Below are 18,415 nucleotides of genomic sequence, written 5' to 3'. Positions count from 1 at the left end.
TCTGAATGACCCAATGTGCACCTTCAATATTATATACCCTTTTAGGGATAGATTTCAAATAGCTCTGATATAGCAGAAACCACTAAATTATGAAATTGCTAAATTGGGAATTGTACTTCAACCCAGAACAAAAAATGTGCTTTGACGGACACTAAATATCTTGCCCAGCAACAACAGTACAGCGGTGGGTAACGAGAGATTTAGAGGGATTTAAATTTGAGGCCTAGTATTTAGGCGCTGGGTGACAGGTATGGGTTTAGTGACAGAATTAGACTTGGAAATACACAGTAGCGGGTGTGTGTGAAGTTATTCTGAATGACCCAATGTGCACCTTCAATATTATATACCCTTTTAGGGATAGATTTCAAATAGCTCTGATATAGCAGAAACCACTAAATTATGAAATTGCTAAATTGGGAATTGTACTTCAACCCAGAACAAAAAATGTGCTTTGACGGACACTAAATATCTTGCCCAGCAACAACAGTACAGCGGTGGGTAACGAGAGATTTAGAGGGATTTAAATTTGAGGCCTAGTATTTAGGCGCTGGGTCACCGGTATGGATTTAGTGACAGAATTAGACTTGGAAATGCACAGAAGCGTGTGTGTGAAGTTATTCTGAATGACCCTATGTGCACCTTCAATATTATATACCCTTTTAGGGATAGATTTCAAATAGCTCTGATATAGCAGAAACCACTAAATTATGAAATTGCTAAATTGGGAATTGTACTTCAACCCAGAACAAAAAATGTGCTTTGACGGACACTAAATATCTTGCCCAGCAACAACAGTACAGCGGTGGGTAACGAGAGATTTAGAGGGATTTAAATTTGAGGCCTAGTATTTAGGCGCTGGGTCACCGGTATGGATTTAGTGACAGAATTAGACTTGGAAATGCACAGAAGCGTGTGTGTGAAGTTATTCTGAATGACCCTATGTGCACCTTCAATATTATATACCCTTTTAGGGATAGATTTCAAATAGCTCTGATATAGCAGAAACCACTAAATTATGAAATTGCTAAATTGGGAATTGTACTTCAACCCAGAACAAAAAATGTGCTTTGACGGACACTAAATATCTTGCCCAGCAACAACAGTACAGCGGTGGGTAACGAGAGATTTAGAGGGATTTAAATTTGAGGCCTAGTATTTAGGCGCTGGGTCACCGGTATGGATTTAGTGACAGAATTAGACTTGGAAATGCACAGAAGCGTGTGTGTGAAGTTATTCTGAATGACCCTATGTGCACCTTCAATATTATATACCCTTTTAGGGATAGATTTCAAATAGCTCTGATATAGCAGAAACCACTAAATTATGAAATTGCTAAATTGGGAATTGTACTTCAACCCAGAACAAAAAATGTGCTTTGACGGACACTAAATATCTTGCCCAGCAACAACAGTACAGCGGTGGGTAACGAGAGATTTAGAGGGATTTAAATTTGAGGCCTAGTATTTAGGCGCTGGGTCACCGGTATGGATTTAGTGACAGAATTAGACTTGGAAATGCACAGAAGCGTGTGTGTGAAGTTATTCTGAATGACCCTATGTGCACCTTCAATATTATATACCCTTTTAGGGATAGATTTCAAATAGCTCTGATATAGCAGAAACCACTAAATTATGAAATTGCTAAATTGGGAATTGTACTTCAACCCAGAACAAAAAATGTGCTTTGACGGACACTAAATATCTTGCCCAGCAACAACAGTACAGCGGTGGGTAACGAGAGATTTAGAGGGATTTAAATTTGAGGCCTAGTATTTAGGCGCTGGGTCACCGGTATGGATTTAGTGACAGAATTAGACTTGGAAATGCACAGAAGCGTGTGTGTGAAGTTATTCTGAATGACCCTATGTGCACCTTCAATATTATATACCCTTTTAGGGATAGATTTCAAATAGCTCTGATATAGCAGAAACCACTAAATTATGAAATTGCTAAATTGGGAATTGTACTTCAACCCAGAACAAAAAATGTGCTTTGACGGACACTAAATATCTTGCCCAGCAACAACAGTACAGCGGTGGGTAACGAGAGATTTAGAGGGATTTAAATTTGAGGCCTAGTATTTAGGCGCTGGGTCACCGGTATGGATTTAGTGACAGAATTAGACTTGGAAATGCACAGAAGCGTGTGTGTGAAGTTATTCTGAATGACCCTATGTGCACCTTCAATATTATATACCCTTTTTGGGATAGATTTCAAATAGCTCTGATATAGCAGGAACCACTAAATTATGAAATTGCTAAATTGGGAATTGTATTTCAACCCAGAACAAGAAATGTGCTTGAACGGACACTAAATAACTCGCCCAGCTACAGCACTAGGGACAGATTTAGCTGGATATAAATTTGAGGCCTAGTATTTAGGCGCTGGGTGACCGGTATGGATTTAGTGACAGAATTAGACTGGGATATGGCCAAAAAATAAACAGACTATTGCTGGTTAAATGCACTTGGTGTGACAGCTTCACCCTGATGTAGGCTTTAGCCAAAAAACAACCACACCATTGAGGGTTAAATGCACTTGGTGACAGGCGCAGCTTGCCCCTGATTTTGTATATGGCCAAAAAATGAACAGACTATTGCTGGTTAAATGCACTTGGTGTGACAGCTTCACCCTGATGTAGGCTTTAGCCAAAAAACAACCACACCATTGAGGGTTAAATGCACTTGGTGACAGGCGCAGCTTGCCCCTGATTTTGTATATGGCCAAAAAATGAACAGACTATTGCTGGTTAAATGCACTTGGTGTCACAGCTTCACCCTGATGTAGGCTTTAGCCAAAAAACAACCACACCATTGAGGGTTAAATGCACTTGGTGACAGGCGCAGCTTGCCCCTGATTTTGTATATGGCCAAAAAATGAACAGACTATTGCTGGATAAATGCACTTGGTGTGACAGCTTCACCCTGATGTAGGCTTTAGCCAAAAAACAACCACACCATTGAGGGTTAAATGCACTTGGTCGCAGCTTGTGCTGGCGCACCACAAGACACAAAATGGCCGCCGATCACCCCAGAAAAATGAGACTGACAAACGGTCTGTGCAGCCTAAAAACAGTGAGCAATTGAGGATCAGCAGCTCAATGATCCACAGCTGCAGATCGATCAGTTAATCAAGTCCTTTGGAGGAGTTAATCTGCCTAATCTCGCCCTACTGTCGCAGCCGCAACCTCTCCCTACGCTAATCAGAGCAGAGTGACGGGCGGCGCTATGTGACTCCAGCTTAAATAGAGGCTGGGTCACATGGTGCTCTGGCCAATCACAGCCATGCCAATAGTAGGCATGGCTGTGATGGCCTCTTGGGGCAAGTAGTATGACGCTTGTTGATTGGCTGCTTTGCAGCCTTTCAAAAAGCGCCAAGAAAGCGTCACAAAAGCGCGAAGAAAGCGACGAACACCGAACCCGAACCCGGACTTTTACGAAAATGTCCGGGTTCGGGTCCGTGTCACGGACACCCCAAAATTCGGTACGAACCCGAACTATACAGTTCGAGTTCGCTCATCCCTAGTTGTAAACCATAGTCTTTTCAATGGGTGTGGGTGCCCACACAGTGGGCCTTGAGTACCGCCTCTGGCAGCCGTCCCATAGGTTCACCACCACTAGACATAGGGTGTTTACAATCATGGTGTGTATACAACATTATGCTTGAATCTTGAATCTGTTTTCCCTTATTTTCGCAGTTTACTGATTTTTTTTTTCTCAACAGATTCCTTGCCTCTGGGAACTCATTTGCATCACTGCATTTTGAGTTTCTGTTAGGAACCTCGACGATCTCGAGTATTGTACAACACACTTGCCATGTCAAGTGGCAGCAACTCCGAGAGATGGTGATGCCGCAGCCCAAGGTGGACGATTGGGTTCGGATCACAGAGGGCTTCCAAAATTCGGCGCAGTTTCCAAACTGCATCGGGGCAATGGATGGCAAGCACATCCGTGTGAAGAAGCCGCCACACTCAGGGAGCCGTTTCTTCAATTATAAACAATATTTTTTGGTAGTGCTGATGGCTGTTGCTGACAGTAACTACCGGTTTATAATGGTTGATATCGGGGCCTATGGAAGCACTGCGGATGCTCGCATCTTTAGTGCTTCTAGAATGGGTGAGCGGCTTCGTGCAAACCAGCTTGCCCTGCCCGAGTCCAGAAGACTGCCCGGATATGCAGGTCCGCCGGCGCCATGTGTCATTGTGGCGGATGAAGGGTTTGCATTGACTCCACATGTTATGCGGCCCTTTCCAAAGCGTGGTTTGGATGTCAGGAGGCGTATATTCAACTACCGGTTGACTCGTGCCCGTCGGTATGTTGAGTGCACTTTCGGAATACTCTCTAGCAAGTGGAGGGTGTTTATGTCATCCATACAGATGGCTCCGGAGAATGCTACCCTGGTGATTCAAGCTTGTGTTGTTCTACACAACTTCACCAGGATTCACAAGGCTTCCTCTTCTGTTGACATGGAAGATCTTCCTACGTTTTCAGATTTGGGTTTGGAAAGGACCCTGCATAGACGACCTGGGACTGCAGGGATTGCAGTTCGGGAACTCTATGCAGACTACTTTTCAAGTCCAGAGGGGTCCGTGCCGTGGCAGAGGGACGCTATTCATGGCAGTTTTTGAAATCTTCTGGGCTCTTTAGTTTTTTTTTATTTTCTAGATAGTTTCCTGAAATTTAGTGTTGTAGTTGAGTGTAGGGACTCGCAAGATTATGAGGACCCTTGACGTGGGCTTGCGGGCTGAGATTTTTTGGACATGCCATAATTTAATCTGCATATCAAGAAATATAAATGATGAGTTTGTCTAAATTTGAATTGACTTTTTCATCATTATATTACTATTATATAGTCCAATTTTTTTTCGAATACCTCTAATTGAAAAGATCCTATAATAAAGATGTTGTTTTTCAAAATAAAGTGTTGCTTTTGGCGTTATAGTGAGTTTTGGTGGTTTCTTACATTTCATTAAATTTTCACTTATAATGTTTAGTGGAGTGTGCTTTAAAAACAACAGACGACTGGTTTTCTCCCAAATCAGATTTATGAAAAAAAATGGGAGCAACATTGTAATCATGAAGAGAAAAAATTCAACAATTTTAAAGCAATATATAACGTGCACCATACATAGACAGAATACAAAATTATAAATTAAGTAGGTCCTGGGTGAAAGAACCCGGGCCAAACGAGGACTGTGGCCTTACATGTGCCTGTTGTTGGGGCACAGTTGGCAACCTGGGCGGGTATAGGGGCTGTCCCGCCTGCTGCATTGGGCCCTGGGGTAGGCCGTACAGGGGTTGAGTTGGGTATGAAGGCCCTTGTGTGGTTTGGGGTGGAAACTGAAAGGAGCCAGGCCTTGGCTGCTGCGCGGCATTCTCCAACTCCAGCTTCATGGTATTCAGACGCCCCAGAATGTCACCGTGATTGGGGATGGCGAACATTTTAATCATGACCGCTACTGAAGCAATGCACTCGTGATTCTCCAAAGGAGCCACATGCTTCAGTAGCGGTCCCAATCCACGGAGCAGCTTCTCCTCCACGCCATCACTCCTCCTCTGGGCCAGAAAATCGATGACTCGGGCATCAATTACTTCCCGACTCTCTGGCACAGAGGTAGAGGGAGGGACGTGGCGGCGACATCTGGGCTGGGGTTGGACAATCCGCGGTGGACTGGCTAGTGGTTGGGGGGACTGGCTCAGGGTGGAGTCCTCTGGGTCCTCAGCCGGCGTGGGAGCAGGACTTGTGGCGGGGGAGAAAACCGCAAGGGTCTCACTCCCAGATGTCTCCGAATCTGCCGAGGGATCCAGACTGTCCACAGTACTGAAATGGATTTCCCAAAAAAAAGTACATTAGATTTCTGGCTTTATTAAATTTAAAAGTACACAGACTATATTAGTTAGAAACTGGCGTATGTCTCCAAATTAGATGCAGAGTGGTAGCATAGATCAGACATTTGATTTTAATTACTCACTACTAGCTTAGAGGTGAACAGTGCAAAATCAAATTTAATAGCATTTTACATCTAACGGTAGCAGAAGTCTTATAAAGGCATAATGTTACTGAAAATGGAAAACATTGTTTGCCGTTTGGAGCTGTCCAACAACAGAAGAGGATTCAACATTCAAGGGCCAAAACCAGTGCCAACGGCATCTCGTCTGTATGTGACCCGCTACCACCATCCAAAGTATCAAGCGGAAAATAGATCCTAGTATACGATCATTTACTAAGAATGAACATGTACCAGCCCTCAATTGACCATGGTGAGAGTAGTACTTTTAATCCTGCTGGTCAACCGTAGTTGGAACATCATTATAATCCATTTTCTTTGGATCCCGTTTTTTGACATTTTCTATGTGCAAGGAAAGGAATCAATGTTATCTTTGGTTCAGTACCATTTAAGCAATATAAATGACCATACCAATACCTAAGGGGTTCCAATTTCAAATACATACCAAAGTAAGGGAATCGGTCTGTATTGAACCAAAGTCGCATTGTCCCAAATCCAAAATATGAAATAAATATTCTGCCCTCCAACAGGAGGCTTTCGGCAAGCTATGGTAAATAGTAAACCAATCCTTGGAATAGGTTCAAACAAATCGATTGGTGTGTGACTTATAGCCGGCAAACTAGATGATCTACTGTATGAGGAAATAAAGCGTGCAGTGTGCACGTGTCATCTCCCTTCTCCTATATCTTGTTCATATTGCAAACCTCTATGTCCCTAGACGGACAATAAATTGATTGTATACGAACAAAACAGAGAGGGGAGGCGCAATCTGCACACTACACGTGTCGTTTCAGCAAACAGATCATAAGCGGTGGGCCCTGGTTTAACCACACCCCAGAAATAATGTAGACAAACAACACCAGGCATGTACAAACTGTTGCACACCAGCAGATGCACAACTACAACTCCAAACAGGACTGGTTAGTTTACAGCTATTCTGCCATGCTGCGAGTTTCCGTTGTTATAGAGCTGGATGTAGTCAGTTATGACATGGCTGCACTACAGAAAGTATAGATCTACAATACAAGAACACAACTGGATCCTTTAGTTTCTTGTTCAGTTTTACTCGTCTACAAACTACCGAAAGTGTGCCCTAAAAAAACATTCATAGTAAAACAAGAAAACTACTTACGGCCTCAAATCCATTACTGGCCTTAAGAACTGCAGCTGGGCAGTGTAAATATAGACCCGTTTCTTGGAGGTTCCCTCCCCACTCCAGCCTTTGCTGGTAACCTCCCGCCGGAATTGGTCCCGGCAACTCGCCCATCGGGTTTTTGTTTGCTTGACTGTTTAAAAATGAAATTAAAGACAATTGTGAGGTTCTATATTTTTATCGGGTAACGAAAATTTGAAGAAAAAAAAAAACTATAAAAAGGGAAAAGGAAAAATGCGCAAAATAAGCAAAAATGGAAACAGCACATGATACCGTCCAGCAGGTGTGTGGATGCAAGCCATTAGGACTAATAAACTTTACAATATGTGAAGGTGACAACTGTAAGATGCGCAATTACAAGGAAAAAAGTACCCAGACGTGATTATACATGAGTACTGTATGCTGTTGCAAAGGGAAGGACAGCCATTTAAAGATGGAAATGGAATTTAATACACGTCTCTTTAATAAACCAGGTACAGGGCTTTAGGATAAATGAGGCTGTACCACAAAGAAAACACTATGGTGCCCTCTGGAAATTACAAACTACATATTTGGGCCACACAGAGGGAAATGACAGCACAAACTACATTGCTATCACTTACCTAATTCAGCACGACCTCGGCTATCTGCTTTGGCCCATTCATGCTTTCGCAGGCTCCGGGCCACTTGCTCCCACGAGGCATCCTTTTTTACACGGTCGCAATAGGAGTTGGCACGGATGTCCCAAAGTTCTGGCCTCTCCTGGACCAGGGTAATTAGTTTTTCGACGTTCCACCTTGGCATGGTTGCTGGCAAAATATGGTAAAATGGCTGCCTCACCACACACCAGCTTGTCAGCACAGGAGGCTAGAAATTAGCATATCCTGTGACCATATACTTCCTGTATCTATTTTTTTTTAGAATTTATTGGCACAAGTTTTGGCAGACAATTTGCCCATGTCTGAAGTATGAAATAAAATGGGCGCTGACACGGGCGCGGCCGCGGATGACAAACGGGTGTGCAACCGCGTTTTTCACGGCCCCATTGACTTGTTTCATGGGCAGGAAACACGGGTCACGGGCGCGGGTGAAAAAACGGTGCAGTAGCCGAGTTTTCAACGGACCCATTGAAAGTCAATGGGACCGCAGAAAAAAACGCTCAACTGAACAACGGCCACGGGTGCACACAACGGTCGTGTGCATGAGGCCTAAGACTGGTAACAGAACCATAGTGGCTTATACTCAGAAACTCTGCGGCTAAAACGGGCAATAATGGCACATCATTTATTGTGTAGTTAAGTCTGAATAAAGTTAACTTTTGTTTTAAGACGCAGTCATTTCTAAATGGTGCCATGGTAATAAGGCATCTATTCTGTCATTCTTGGATTCTACCTGTTACTCCAGGTTACAACTGCATTCCTTTATCTTTATTGTTTCCATGACTGTTTTTATGTTCTGTTTAGATGATGGCGTTTTCAATTTTTTAGCTGAATGGGATTCTTATTTAGGTTCCCTAATTGAGAAAGCAAAAAGAACATCAAAGAAGATAAGGCTTTTACGGTGGTATACCAACATCGTTCAGTCTAGCCAATTACTGAAGGCAGTAACTCTGCCAGCCATTAATGTCTGCTTCTCTGCTGATTAATTATTCGAGGTGTGCACCGCTATTTGCTGAGCTTTACAGTATAACACTAATTATAAATTAATATATTGGCCATTACATGCTAAGGAAATGTAGAAAGCTAATGCATTCTAGCAAGACGGCTGTTTTAGAACAGCTGTATCTTATTTTTATCCCATTTGTTTTCATTTTTTGCTTAGTTGTCCTTCTGCCAGGACTGCACTGTATGTCTGTATATACACGATTTCAGACTGGGTATATCAGTTCTGCTTTCATTGTAAATTAACAGAAGCTTGGAGATTGAAATAAATTGATCTCATCTGCATGTAGAAAATGAATCAGTTGTATTTGATGATCCCAGGGTATACCCTTTTGTTCCCCCAGTATTATAAACTGCTCCCTTTACTACCACAGTATTATAAAATACCCCCTTTGTGCCCCCAGTATTAACAAACAGCCCATTGTGGCCCCAGTATTATGTAATATTCACTTTTTTGCCTCCAGTATTATCAAATGCCCCCAGTAATATGAAATACCTTCTTTGTGCTACCAGTATTATAAAATGCCCATTTTGTTCCCCCAGTATTATAAAATGCCCCCTTTATGACCCCAGTGTTATAAAATACCCTCTTAGTGCCCCCAGTATTCTAAAATACCCCTTGTGGCCCAAGTATTATACAATACCCCATTTTTTGCCTCCAGTATTATCAAATGCCCCCAGTATTATGAAATACCTTCTTTGTGGCCCGAATACCTTCTTTGTGGCCACTGCACACTCCGGGACACTTACTCCTTACTGCAGGCAGGAAGACCTTTGCTCCCACCTGGATCATGTGATGTCATCACTAGTGATGAGTGAAGTTTTTTCAAAAATTTGATTTGGCTGCTTCGTCAAACTTTCACAAGAAATTTGATTTGTTATGATATACTACAGTGATATACTACACAGTAGTAAGGAAACATACAGTATATAGTATATATTTAGTAGTGAGGACACATGCAGTGTATAAGATTAGGGTTGAGCGAACCCGCGGAAGTTCGGGTTCGCCGGGTTTGGACGAACTTCAGATCAGGACCCGAACTTGACCCGAAATTCATCCCGAACCCGGACGCCATTTTAAGTCAATGGGGACCCGAACTTCACTTTAATTTTTTTCCGTTATAACATGGTTATAACGGAAAATAATAGCATTCTTAAAACAGAATGCTAAATAAAATGTCTATTGAGGGTTAAAAAAAAAAAACTCACCTCATCCACTTGATCGCGCAGCTGGTATCTTCTTTTCTTCAGGACCTGCGGTGACATCACCGCGCTCACCACGTGGTGAGCACGATGATGTCACCGCAGGTCCTGCTGAATGAAGATAGAAGGTCCTCGGCATGATCAAGTGCATTAGGTGAATTTTATTTTATTTTTTTAACCCTCAAATAGACATTTTATTTAGCATTCTGTTTTAAGATTGCTATTATTTTCCATTATAACCATTTTATAACGGAAAATAATAAAATCCCCATAACAGTGAAGTTCGGGTTCGCTCAACTCTATATAGGATATATTCACTAGTGAGGACACATGCAGTATATACTATAAAGTCAGTAGTGAGGACAGACACAGTATATAGTCAGTAGTGAGGACACATGCAATATTTAGTATACAGTCAGTAGTGAGGACCCACAGTATATAGTCAAAAATTAGGACACATGTGCAGTAACCCAGACCTGGGGGTACTACAGTTGTAAAGTTATGCAATATATTGTTATATATTTTTGTTATTTGGCCATATCTACCAGTAAGGATGTGGATGGCAATGGTTGGCCAGAAACAGGGCTACCCATCCCATTTCTCCCCTCTTTGTAGGAGTCCTGCTTCCTGCCAGGAGGCAGAGTTCCTTTTGAGAAAGAGAGGAGAGGAAGCACACTGCTGAGCTTTTGTTTCTAAGAAGGTTTCTAGAGAGAACAACAATACAAGTCCTCAAGTAAACCCTTACATAGTCAGACAGCAGAGTGACCCGCTCACACCTGCATCAATGACACTGCTGTGAGGTGAGGGACTACAGCTAAGACATCCATCACCCTCACTACTACCAGGCCAGCACAATACTACATATAAATTTCAGCCATCCAATGTACTTCCATATTCCTTACTGGTGCCAGAAAATTGCACTTAGTAAAAGAGATTTTTATACGTTTACTCCTGACCTCATTCTTTAAAGCTACATTTCCACAGCACTGATCCCCAAGGAGCAACAGCCTGATGGAGTACACCATGACACAAAATTTCATCAGGGCCACTACAACTCCAATTCATCTACATCTACATATAGTATATAGTCAGTAGTGAGGACACATACAGTATGCACCTTGTCTCCACTTTACATTCCTGCAGTCTTGTCCTTGGCACTTCTCTCTTGCTCTGCCCCTTTTTCTGATCCTACTATCCTCTCCTTTCCCCATCCTTCAGCAGAACAGCACAGATTCATGTTTTGCCGCCACTTCCCTCTCTGGCTTGCCGAAGATACAGATGCTTGCAAGGGGTTGGTGCCAGCTGAAATTTCCTCCTGGCTTTGATTGTGCTTGCTACTACGATTGCTCTTCTATACAGTGCTGCATCATAGTAGCGCAGCACTGACAGAGGAGATAGACTAGGAGTGGGGTATTCCAGGCCCCTTGCTGCCTTGTATGTAACTGTAAGCAATCTGGGCCCCTACTGGTTCGGGTTACAGCTGCTTTGGCAGTAGTTACATCCCTGGTAATGCAGATCTTCTCACTTTGCAGTGGGCCATTATATATGGGGATAGGGGGAATTCCTATAAATATAATGCACACACTTTAAGGTTCCACTTTGTTCAGACTTCAGATACTTTTTTTTTTGTATAAATTATTAAAGCGAGCCTCCGGTTCAAGAAGAAAAAATCCCATTAACTGGGAAATGCACAGAACACTTACCTGGTGACCTCCTTTTTATCTTTTTGGCTGCAGATCACTTAATTCCTAAGCTCCTCTACTGCCATACAAGATAGCTGCTCCTTTTCTCTGACTAAGGCCTCATGAACACGACCGTTGTTGTGTTCCGTTCCGCAAAATGGGGTTCCGTTGTTCCGTGATCCGTTTCCGTTTTTTGTTCCGTTGTGTTTCCGCGTGTCTTCCTTTTTTTTTGGCGGACCGTCAAAAAAAAAGGGTAATTTTAATTTCTCCACCCAGGATACTGGTATATATGGTAGTCACCTGAGTTAGGTTTGGTGGCCATTTTCTGTAGTCTTTACAGGGTACAAAGGTTTGTTTGGTTGCTTGTCTTTGCTGTTTTACCATGGCGGATGACTCAGAAGAAGATTAGTTTTGTTGGACGAGGAACCTAGTAGAAGGCAGCGTTTTTGGGTCCTTCCGATTGTTTTACAATGCTACCGGAAAGGACACTATCATACCCTCCACCAAGATCTTTGGCAGCATCCAGAGAAGTTTTTTTCCTTCTGTCGGATGTCAGTGTCTACATTTGATCGCTTGCTGTCGTCTTTACGTACTGTCCTTACCTTCATGGACACCAATATGAGGTGCAGCATTTCTCCAGAGGAAAGGCCCATCACCACGTTGAGGTAAGCAATATCTTACTTATAGTTTAAACAGTAATGTGCACTGCTTCTTGCAGGATAAATATGTTTCTGGAAATGGCTGGTGTCACACATGTGCTAATGTTTCGTGAAGTAACCTTTTTTTGTACTTAATGTTTGACCCAAATATTATGCTCTCTTTTTTTTTTTTTTTTTTTTTTTTAGCCCTGACCCAGGTCGTCCAGGACCCTGCATAGACGACCTGGGACTGCAGGCATTGCAGTTCGGGAACTCTATGCAGACTACTTTTACAGCCCAGAGGGGTCCTTGCCATGGCAGAGGGACGCTATTCGTGGCAGTTTTTGAATTCTTCTGGGCTCTTTAGTTTTTAATTATTTTGTAGATAGATTAAGTTAATTTATTGTGGTAGTTGAGTGTAGGGACTTGCAAGAGAATGAGGACCCTTGACGTGGGCTTGCGGGCTGAGGTTTTTTGGCCATCACATAGTTAAAAGTAAATATCAATACTAATGATGTTTTCCACAAAAATGTCAACGACATTAACATCATTAATATTTAGCGTAATGGTCCAAAAATTTTTCTAATACCTCATGTTCCCATTATACCAAAATACAGATTATGTTCCTCCAAATAAAAATGTATGTACATTGTGAACTGGTGTGAGTCTATATGTGTTTATGAAATGTGTTGAAGAACTGTAAAAGTTTGGAGTTTTAAAAAAATTCACACAAGCCAATGTAAATTTTGAGATCGGAATTTTCTTTAAGAAACAAACATGTAATGAAATAAAGGATACACATACAACAACAATCAAAAAAATTCACATTTTCCGAGCATATGACATTAAAGATCAAAAAGGTCTTGTGTAAACGAGCCATGCCTATAAGATGATTGTGGCCGTACATGGCAGTGCAGTGGATGGGAAGACAGCACTAAATCCTCCGGGGTACTCTCTATTGCAGGGAACACCAGCCAGATGGAAGTTGAGGTGCCCTTGATGGTATAGGTTTTTAAGGTGCTTTGGTGGCTGGGCCCCTGTGTTCATGATGCCAGCACCGTAAGGTGCAAATGTTGAGTGGAGTAGTAGTAATGAAGAGTCAGTTGTTGTAAAACAATTCCAACCTTTACTTGAATCAACAGTCTCAAGCCAGATGTTACAGTCCATCAATAAAGTGCATTCATATGGCATAATTGATGACTCAGAAATAAGTTCATTTGTATTCCACTTATCAGGTTTAGACAATTGTCAGTTGAGGAGTTTTCTTTAGGATTGACGCTTTGCAGGCAAGGCTTCTTATAATAGTACTAAGCTTAATCTATAGCACTCTGGTACTAAATATCCTGGTGTCGGTTTACTTTGAGCTATCCTTGTGGCAGGCATAAGTCTTCTGCTACATTATTTGCAGGATGCTCTCCTAAAAAGGTTTAGGTTTTCCACTATATCCCAGAAGGCTTCTAGTGAATAAGGACAATTCTGCTCACTAATTATCCATTTGTGTCCAGGCACTTGCAAAGTTACTCTCAGGCACTTGTGCTGATGAGGTCCATAAGCTAGATTCAGCTGTAACCCTCCCTAGGCTTACTTCACATTTAGACATAGACTCACTGTCTGGTGCTTGGTTGCTATGTTTGTCTTCTCCAGGCTTGATCAGGGCCCAGAGGAAAGGAAAATAGCTACATGTTGATTTAGGCCTGTTTCTCTCCTCCATGAACTTGCTTCTCCTCTCTCACTCTGACTCTAACATAACATTCTGCTCTAGGCTCGACACACCCAAGGCTATATATAGTGTAGTGCCCGCACCACCTAGGGCTAATGGGTGAAATGACATTGCCAGCCTGATAATACAAAATATTATACATTAGATAAATACATAAATAAACAAATGTTTAAAGTGTCCCATTTACACACTGATGTGGGACGCTACATATCTTCATGTTGACTTATAACTTCAGTCATAGTGTTATATATATGTCACCCTATGGCATAACAATGGCAATAATACTCGCCATTTTAATGGAATCTTATACATATATTGTAGCACCAATCTAGTCCATTATATACAAGTATAAGAAAGTACGCAGCACGTAATGCTTCCAGCCATAACATACTGTTTGTGCAGTATTAAAATGAATTGCTTCTAGGCATTGGCAACATTGCAACAGAGAAGTGACAAATGTAATGCAACACAACAAACCTACCTTGTTTGGAATATTTTGGAATATTTTGATACGTAAAGGCTGGAAAAATAAAGCACAAGGCAGGATATTTGTCTTAGCAATTTCACAATGGCCAAAGTGGGAGCAAACAGTGGAAGCCTATCTGGATACACCTGACTAGAGATTAAGCCAAGTGAAAGTTGGAGTTAAGATACTAGAGATGTGGGTAGGTACATGTTAAGTGCCTCCGATTTGGTGAAGTTTACCCTGAAGGGAGAATTTGGAGAGCACAGTTTCAGAAAAGGAGGTTTTCCGAACAGAGAAGGATGCAGGAGAAGATAGTTTACCCCAGGAGCTATATAAAAAGAGTTGTATCATCTGTGTTTCTTGTAAGTTTATAATTAGGGATGAGCGAACTCGAACTGTATAGTTCGGGTTCGTACCGAATTTTGGGGTGTCCGTGACACGGACCCGAACCCGGACATTTTCGTAAAAGTCCGGGTTCGGGTTCGGTGTTCGTCGCTTTCTTCGCGCTTTTGTGACGCTTTCTTGGCGCTTTTTGAAAGGCTGCAAAGCAGCCAATCAACAAGCGTCATACTACTTGCCCCAAGAGGCCATCACAGCCATGCCTACTATTGGCATGGCTGTGATTGGCCAGAGCACCATGTGACCCAGCCTCTATTTAAGCTGGAGTCACATAGCGCCGCCCGTCACTCTGCTCTGATTAGCGTAGGGAGAGGTTGCGGCTGCGACAGTAGGGCGAGATTAGGCAGATTAACTCCTCCAAAGGACTTGATTAACTGATCGATCTGCAGCTGTGGATCATTGAGCTGCTGATCCTCAATTGCTCACTGTTTTTAGGCTGCCCAGACCGTTTGTCAGTCACATTTTTCTGGGGTGATCGGCGGCCATTTTGTGTCTTGTGGTGCGCCAGCACAAGCTGCGACCAAGTGCATTTAACCCTCAATGGTGTGGTTGTTTTTTGGCTAAAGCCTACATCAGGGTGAAGCTGTCACACCAAGTGCATTTAACCAGCAATAGTCTGTTTATTTTTTGGCCATATACTACATCAGGGGCAAGCTGCGCCTGTCACCAAGTGCATTTAACCCTCAATGGTGCGTTTGTTTTTTGGCTAAAGCCTACATCAGGGTGAAGCTGTCACACCAAGTGCATTTAACCAGCAATAGTCTGTTTATTTTTTGGCCATATACTACATCAGGGGCAAGCTGCGCCCGTCACCAAGTGCATTTAACCCTCAGTAGTGTGGTTGGTCAAGCTATCACACCAAGTGCATTTAACCAGCAATAGTCTGTTCATTTTTTGGCCATATACTAAATCAGGGGCAAGCTGCGCCCGTCACCAAGTGCATTCAACCAGCAATAGTCTGTTCATTTTTTGGCCATATACTACATCAGGGGCAAGCTGCGCCCGTCACCAAGTGCATTTAACCCTCAGTAGTGTGGTTGGTCAAGCTGTGACACCAAGTGCATTTAACCAGCAATAGTCTGTTCATTTTTTGGCCATATACTACATCAGGGGCAAGCTGCGCCCATCACCAAGTGCATTTAACCAGCAATAGTGTGGTTATTTTTTGGCCATATCCCAGTCTAATTCTGTCACTAAATCCATACCGGTCACCCAGCGCCTAAATACTAGGCCTCAAATTTATATCCCGCTAAATCTCTCGTTACCGCTGTCCTGTTGTGGCTGGGAAAGTTATTTAGTGTCCGTCAAAGCACATTTTTTGTTCTGGGTTGAAATACAATTCCCAATTTAGCAATTTAAAAATTTAGTGGTTTCTGCTGTATCAGAGCTATTTGAAATCTATCCCTAAAAGGGTATATAATATTCAAGGTGCACATAGGGTCATTCAGAATAACTTCACACACCCGCTACTGTGCATTTCCAAGTCTAATTCTGTCACTAAACCCATACCTGTCACCCAGCGCCTAAATACTAGGCCTCAAATTCATATCCAGCTAAATCTGTCGTTAGTGCTGTAGCTGGGCGAGTTATTTAGTGTCCGTTCAAGCACATTTCTTGTTCTGGGTTGAAATACAATTCCCAATTTAGCAATTTCATAATTTAGTGGTTTCTGCTATATCAGAGCTATTTGAAATCTATCCCTAAAAGGGTAGATCATATTGAAGGTGCACATAGGGACATTCAGAATAACTTCACACACCCGCTACTGTGCATTTCCAAGTCTAATTCTGTCACTAAACCCATACCTGTCACCCAGCGCCTAAATACTAGGCCTCAAATTTATATCCAGCTAAATCTGTCCTTAGTGCTGTAGCTGGGCGAGTTATTTAGTGTCCGTTCAAGCACATTTCTTGTTCTGGGTTGAAATACAATTCCCAATTTAGCAATTTCATAATTTAGTGGTTTCTGCTATATCAGAGCTATTTGAAATCTATCCCTAAAAGGGTATATAATATTCAAGGTGCACATTGGGTCATTCAGAATAACTTCACACACACCCGCTACTGTGTATTTCCAAGTCTAATTCTGTCACTAAACCCATACCTGTCACCCAGCGCCTAAATACTAGGCCTCAAATTTATATCCTGCTAAATCTCTCGTTAACGCTGTCCTGTTGTGGCTGGGAAAGTTATTTAGTGTCCGTCAAAGCACATTTTTTGTTCTGGGTTGAAATACAATTCCCAATTTAGCAATTTCATAATTTAGTGGTTTCTGCTATATCAGAGCTATTTGAAATCTATCCCTAAAAGGGTATATAATATTCAAGGTGCACATTGGGTCATTCAGAATAACTTCACACACACCCGCTACTGTGTATTTCTAAGTCTAATTCTGTCACTAAACCCATACCTGTCACCCAGCGCCTAAATACTAGGCCTCAAATTTATATCCTGCTAAATCTCTCGTTAACGCTGTCCTGTTGTGGCTGGGAAAGTTATTTAGTGTCCGTCAAAGCACATTTTTTGTTCTGGGTTGAAATACAATTCCCAATTTAGCAATTTCATAATTTAGTGGTTTCTGCTATATCAGAGCTATTTGAAATCTATCCCTAAAAGGGTATATAATATTCAAGGTGCACATTGGGTCATTCAGAATAACTTCACACACACCCGCTACTGTGTATTTCCAAGTCTAATTCTGTCACTAAACCCATACCTGTCACCCAGCGCCTAAATACTAGGCCTCAAATTTATATCCTGCTAAATCTCTCGTTAACGCTGTCCTGTTGTGGCTGGGAAAGTTATTTAGTGTCCGTCAAAGCACATTTTTTGTTCTGGGTTGAAATACAATTCCCAATTTAGCAATTTCATAATTTAGTGGTTTCTGCTATATCAGAGCTATTTGAAATCTATCCCTAAAAGGGTATATAATATTCAAGGTGCACATTGGGTCATTCAGAATAACTTCACACACACCCGCTACTGTGTATTTCTAAGTCTAATTCTGTCACTAAACCCATACCTGTCACCCAGCGCCTAAATACTAGGCCTCAAATTTATATCCAGCTAAATCTGTCCTTAGTGCTGTAGCTGGGCGAGTTATTTAGTGTCCGTTCAAGCACATTTCTTGTTCTGGGTTGAAATACAATTCCCAATTTAGCAATTTCATAATTTAGTGGTTTCTGCTATATCAGAGCTATTTGAAATCTATCCCTAAAAGGGTATATAATATTCAAGGTGCACATTGGGTCATTCAGAATAACTTCACACACACCCGCTACTGTGTATTTCCAAGTCTAATTCTGTCACTAAACCCATACCTGTCACCCAGCGCCTAAATACTAGGCCTCAAATTTATATCCTGCTAAATCTCTCGTTAACGCTGTCCTGTTGTGGCTGGGAAAGTTATTTAGTGTCCGTCAAAGCACATTTTTTGTTCTGGGTTGAAATACAATTCCCAATTTAGCAATTTCATAATTTAGTGGTTTCTGCTATATCAGAGCTATTTG

Source organism: Bufo gargarizans, chromosome 3 (assembly GCF_014858855.1).
Source record: "Bufo gargarizans isolate SCDJY-AF-19 chromosome 3, ASM1485885v1, whole genome shotgun sequence".
NCBI classification, from domain to species: Eukaryota; Metazoa; Chordata; class Amphibia; order Anura; family Bufonidae; genus Bufo; species Bufo gargarizans.
Note: the sequence above shows the minus strand (reverse complement) of the source record.